Source organism: Triticum dicoccoides, unplaced genomic scaffold (assembly GCF_002162155.2).
Source record: "Triticum dicoccoides isolate Atlit2015 ecotype Zavitan unplaced genomic scaffold, WEW_v2.0 scaffold44278, whole genome shotgun sequence".
NCBI classification, from domain to species: Eukaryota; Viridiplantae; Streptophyta; class Magnoliopsida; order Poales; family Poaceae; genus Triticum; species Triticum dicoccoides.
Genome location: NW_021272791.1, coordinates 36,169 through 42,174, shown reverse-complemented (window position 1 = coordinate 42,174; position 6,006 = coordinate 36,169). Strand labels below are relative to the sequence as shown.

At 48.5% G+C, this 6,006-nt stretch overlaps 1 protein-coding gene across 1 annotated transcript in view; it reads left to right on the top strand.

Moving 5' to 3' along the window:
* Positions 1–6,006, top strand: part of LOC119346612 (putative leucine-rich repeat receptor-like protein kinase At2g19210) — a 14,465-nt gene that overhangs the window by 736 nt on the left and 7,723 nt on the right. The window lies entirely within an intron of this gene.

Sequence of the window (6,006 nt, the reverse complement as noted above, 5' to 3'; positions counted from 1 at the left end):
AGCGTTGCCTCACTGATCACTGTAGATTGCCCCGGCGTTAGCAGCACCTGATGCAAGCCCACCCGCTCGCACCGCCGCTCATTGCAGACGTCTTCGTCCCTCCATAGTGCGCATTCCTCGCTCGTTGTAGCAATTGCCATTGATGGTAATAGGAAAGGCAGATGATGGTTGCAACAAAATCATCGTCACTGCCATGGGGGGTCGCAACAACGCCATGTAGCAAAAGCCGATGACGGTTGCCGTAAAATCGCCGCCGCCGCCGTCGAGGGTCGAGGCAACACCATGAATGGGTGTAGGAAATGTCATTGCCAGTCGTTACAAAAGTAGACGGCGGTTGCAGCAAAATCATCGTCGCCGCCGTCGTGGGTCACATCATTGTCGTAACTGCTTGTAGCCATTGCCGCCCTGGTAGTAGCTTTTGCATCGCCGGTTCTAGCATCCCTCCTGCTTGGTTGCAGAATCCAATCGTCAGCGTCGTAGCACCCTGTGATCATCATCCCAGCACGACGCATTGCAGGTCACAACTTCTAGTTGGCATGTCGCGGCACGATGCAGTGCCATTGTTAACTCCGGCACACCACCTGTCATAGCTCCCAATGAGGCTGGCTGCAGCTACCGGTTAGCCGGTCGCAGCACCGCGTCCACAGTCGCCATTGGCCTGGACGCAGCACTAGCGCCACACACGTGCGAGGGTTAGCGGTCAACGCGAGGCTCCTCGCAGTGGTTGCTCGTGACGGCTCACAACGCAGGGGGTAGAGGTGTGTGGCTCGAATTGGCACGACCTTAGGTGGTCGCCCACACACGACATTGAGGGGAAATGTGAGAGATACAATGGAGATGATCGAGCACGTGCAGGACCTCCATCGCAGCTGGTAGGGAGGAAAGAGCGAAAAGGAGAGATGCGAGAGGAAGAGATATAAGGATAGAGAGGACAGGTGGTGTGTGGGCCCCATGATGGCAAGGACATCGTGGGAGGTGACGCATTGCTAGGCTGGTTGTCCAGCTCAAATTGTTTTCCTGGGTGTCACTAGGAGCCGGTTGACCCGCGCGGTGACATATCGGACAACTGCCAAGCCATCCGATTGTGGCCTCGCGTATGCTCCAGATCGACAGGCTCGGTCAAATCTCCCCCCTTAGTGAGGAAAACATGAAAAAAGAAATTCACACACATCTCTTCCCTCGCAACGGCTCGCGCGCAGAAAAAATTTGTTGCCCAGGGTTGCCTCGCCACTTGCGGTTGATTGCCCGTCGGTTGCCGCATCTCCAGCAAACCCACCGCGCTCACACTGCTGCTCATCGCAAACGTCTTCGCCCCTCCATCGCATGCACACTCCTTGCTGGTTGTAGCAATTGTTGGTCGTAGCAAAAGTCGACGACGGTTGCAGCAAAATCATCATCGTCACCGTCGGGAGTCGCAACAACGACATGAATGGTTGTAGCAAATGGTGTCGCCAGTAGGAGCAAAATTCAATGATGGTTGCAGCAAAATCGTCATCGTCATTGTCATCCTCGCGGGTCGCACCATCGCAGTAATTGGTTGTAGCAACTGCCATCACTGGCACCAGTTCTAGCATCCCTCCGGCTTGGTTGCAGCATCACACACGTCGCCATTGTAGCAACCTGTGGTCACCATCCTAACACGGCGCACTGCGGGTCGCAACTTCCGGTGCGGCACGTCGCAACACGAGACACCACCGGTGGCAGATCCGACATATCGCGGCCACAACTCCCGGTGAGGCTAGTAGTAGCTACCGGTTAGCCAGTCATAACACCGCATCCCTAGTCGGTGGTGGCTTGGATGCAGCACCAGTGCCCCACCCCGTGCGATGGTTAGCGGTCTGCATGAGGCTCCCCACAATGGCTGCTCGTGACCGTCACAGCGCGGGGGGTAGAAGTGCACGACTCGGATTGACGAGGTGCCTGGTGGTCACCGGCGCACGGCATTGTGGGAGATGTGAGAGAGAGGAGGGAGCTCTGATGGAGCTCGCGCAAGACCTCCATGGCAGCCGGTAGGTAGGAAAAAGGTGAACAAGAGATATGCAAAAGAAAGAGATAGGGATAGAGAAGAAACGTGTTGCATGGGCCCATGATGGCACGCGCGTTGTGGGAGACCGTGGCTCAAATTGTTTCCCTATTTACTTTGAAAAATGATTGTTTTAAGAGCATGGTTAATAGTATAGCCGGCCGATGGCTATAAAATGTTGCCATATCATCTATAGTCAAGCTTATAGCCTGTCAGTATAATAGTCAGATCTAAATAAGTACTGCTTCATTGATACATGTCCTACCTTCCTATCTCACAAAGTGTTTAGGAGCACATGCTACGGCCGGCTGTTAGTTAGTAGTCTGCTTCTCTTCTCTCTCCTCTTCTCTCTTTGCCAACTCAGCAATAATATATTATTTTAAGTCTTATAGCCCACCCACATCACCATATTATACTTGCTCTAAACCGGATGAGAAGAGCGAGACATAAGCCGCGTCGAGCGAGCGACACGCGTCCGCTGGGCCCCATGTGACGCTCCTCATCCCGGCCTTATCTAACGCAGGGAAGCCCACAACAGTATTTTCTATGCCGTTGTGTCGTCTTCCTCATGCTAGTCCCTTTCTCTTCTGTTACCCACTGCCCATGGCCGCGCTTCCTCTCCTTTGTCCTTAGAGCCTCCCCTGTCTTCCTGCCCCTCTCATCCCCTGATGACGGGTTTGTTGCAGCTGCTACTGCAGGGGGCACTGCTGCCGCTGTGGTGACTGCTCTGCCATGAATTAAGAGAAGTTTCGATGCACGACCACCCCCGGCCATGGCCGTCGAAGCTGCTGTTGCGACAGGGAGCATTTGCGCGTGGCCGTCGGAACTGCGATTTGACCACCGCGTGTGGCTCCCTGAGCTGCAATGGAGTGCGCCGCGCTGCGAAGGTGACTGTGGAGAATGGCCGACGGCGGGCGCTGCAACTCCGATGATGTTGCTTTGAAGCTGTTTGGAGCACCGCCGGTGTTGCACTGGAGCAATGCTGGGACGCCGGAAGCATAGCCGGCGCTGCAATGGAGCTTCGCCAGGACGTCGGAAGCATAGCCTGCGTTGCAATGGAGCTTCGCCAGAGTTGCAATAGAGCTTCGCCGGACATCGTTGGTGCTGCGTTGGAGCTCGTCAGGACTGTGATGGAGTTTCGCCGAAGTTGCAATGGAGCTTCGCCGGACGCCGTCGGTGCTGCGTTGGAGCTCCGCGGTGGCTGCAATGGAGCTACGTCATACGCCGCCGGTGCTGCGTTCGAGCTATGGTCGTGCTGGACACTACTAGGAAAAAGGTGATAGATAATATGGACATTAATGGCGCACCACACATGTGGTGCGCCACTACTATATACTAATGACACATCATGTGTTGGTGCGCGATTAGTTACTAATGGCGCACCAAATCCACGGTGCGCCATTAGTAACATTTTTTTTTCAAAACTAGTAATGGCGCACTACATCCACGGTGCGCCACTAGTAATTTTTTTTCGAAAAAAAATTCATTTTTTTCAAAACTAGTAATGGCGCACCACACACACGGTGCGCCATTACTAGTGCACCATTACTAACTTGGCCTAAAAATTCCACCGAATGCACACCCCCTGGACCGCCTTTTCAGTTTTTAAAAAAATAAAAGAAAATGATGGAAATGTCAAAAAAATAAAAAAAAATAAGTTTCCCATGTGATATGTGGTCTACTTGTTGGGAAAATTTACAAATATGAATTTCGACTTTATTTGCAAAATCTCTCTGGAGTTTGTAAAATGGGCATAACATTTGCATACGAACTCGGATTAAAAAGTTTTTTATATGAAAAATCATTTACTCGAAAAGTTAACAGAAAAATCCTCAAAAACCTAACGGAAAAAAAGTTACGGGGCTTTTATGATCTAGAGGGGAAAAATGAAAAAAAAATCAAACTTACTAGTGGCGCACCGTTTGCTAGGTGAGCCACTAGTAACAGAAAAAAAATTGGTTTTAATTTTTTTTTTTGGAATTTGTTTTCAAAAAATGATACGTAATATGACCGGGAAGTTTGAAATATTTTTCAAAATTTCATCATACTCATGAACATGAACAAAGTCCTAGACATCAACAAGGTTTAATAGGATTGATATGATAGATATATCAACAAGTGTCTGTTAAGTGAGGTGGTGCTGGCGTTGGATAGAGCTGCGAAGTTAAGCGTGCTCGAGCTGGAGTAGTGTGAGGATGGGTGACCTTCCGGAAAGTTTGACTACTTAGTGCTATTTGACTTGAGATTAAGCATATTGATCCGAGATTAAGCCATAGTGACCCGAGATTAAGAAAAAACGAAAAAAAAATTGAAAAAAATTTCTGAAAAAATATTTGAAAAAAATTTGTTAGCAATGGCGCACTTCTATGTGGTGCGTCATTACTAAGTCAGATAGTAATGACGCACCGTGTGATATACTAAGGGTGCGTCATTAGTATTAAATTCTAATGGCGTAATGCTAGTGGCGCACCTATAGTGCGCCATTAGTAGCCAAAACAGGTGCGCCACTAGCAGGCCTTTTCCTAGTAGTGGGGCTATGCCGCGTGGAGCTTAGCCGGGTGCCAGCAGCGTTGTGTTGAAACTGTCGCACGCTTGCTGCTGCCATGGCGTGCTGCATCAAGGGACCACCACTGTGTTGATCGGACGATCACTGGCTAGGCGGATGATTCTGTAGAGAAATCTTTCGGCCGATTTGTAGCATCCGCAATTTACTTTCCACTGCTTAGTGCGATTTGACTTGAGATTAAGCATATTGACCCGAGATTAAGCCATAGTGACCCGAGATTAAAAAAACAAAAAAAAATTGAAAAAAATTTCTGAAAAAATATTTGAAAAAAATTTGTTAGCAATGGCGCACTTCTATGTGGTGCGTCATTACTAAGTCAGATAGTAATGACGCACCGTGTGATATACTAAGGGTGCGTCATTAGTATTAAATTCTAATGACGTGATGCTAGTGGCGCACCTGTAGTGCGCCATTAGTAGCCAAAACAGGTGCGCCACTAGCAGTCCTTTTCCTAGTAGTGGGGCTATGCCGCGTGGAGCTTAGCCGGGTGCCAGCAGCGTTGTGTTGAAACTGTCGCACGCTTGCTGCTGCCATGGCGTGCTGCATCAAGCGACCACCACTGTGTTGATCCGACGATCACTGGCTAGGCGGATGATTCTGTAGAGAAATCTTTCGGCCGATTTGTAGCATCCGCAATTTACTTTCCACTGTTTACGGGGTGTGATTAATATCCATCACTGGAGATTTTGGGCATGAATCACACGATATACCTGGAAGAGTGGATTCGAATTTCCATCTTCTTGCATTATTTTTCCCTTATATATGAAGGGAAAAAGCAACGTCAGTTAACTTTCCATGGTTTTTATAGAGTGGACACCAATTTACCTGTTGTTTATTTGGTTATTGGACCTGGCACTCTGCCATGAGCAGGGTGGATTAGAATCGCGCCACACTTCATTTTTGTGTATTTTTCTACCCATGACACAATAGCTACCAGTGCATGGAATCCTGGGACGGAGGGAGTAGTATATTTTTAGAACATTGACGTTGATTACTCCATCGGTTCCTAAAAATAAGTATTTTTAGAGATTCCAATAAGGAGTATATATGGAACAAAATGGGTGAATTTACATGCTAAATTATGTCTATATACATTCATATGTAGTTTTTATTGAAATCCCTAAAAAGACTTATATTTCTATATTGCTCTATAGTATACAAGTAACTCAAAATGTGGACCGTTGGATAATTTCAATTGATTGGCTCACGTTTGTTTGCTCGGGTCCTGAATCGTTGTGGTGCTACATGTACCGTTGGATAAGACAATCCTACGGCTGTCATTCCAGGGATTCACGGTGGTGCAGCGGGGCTCCTCATGCACACATGGCAGCCGTGCTAAACATGTGACCTATGGGGGCCCATATCTGGTAAACTCTAGAGGTATCCCTTTTTTACATAATAACTAGAACATGAAGAC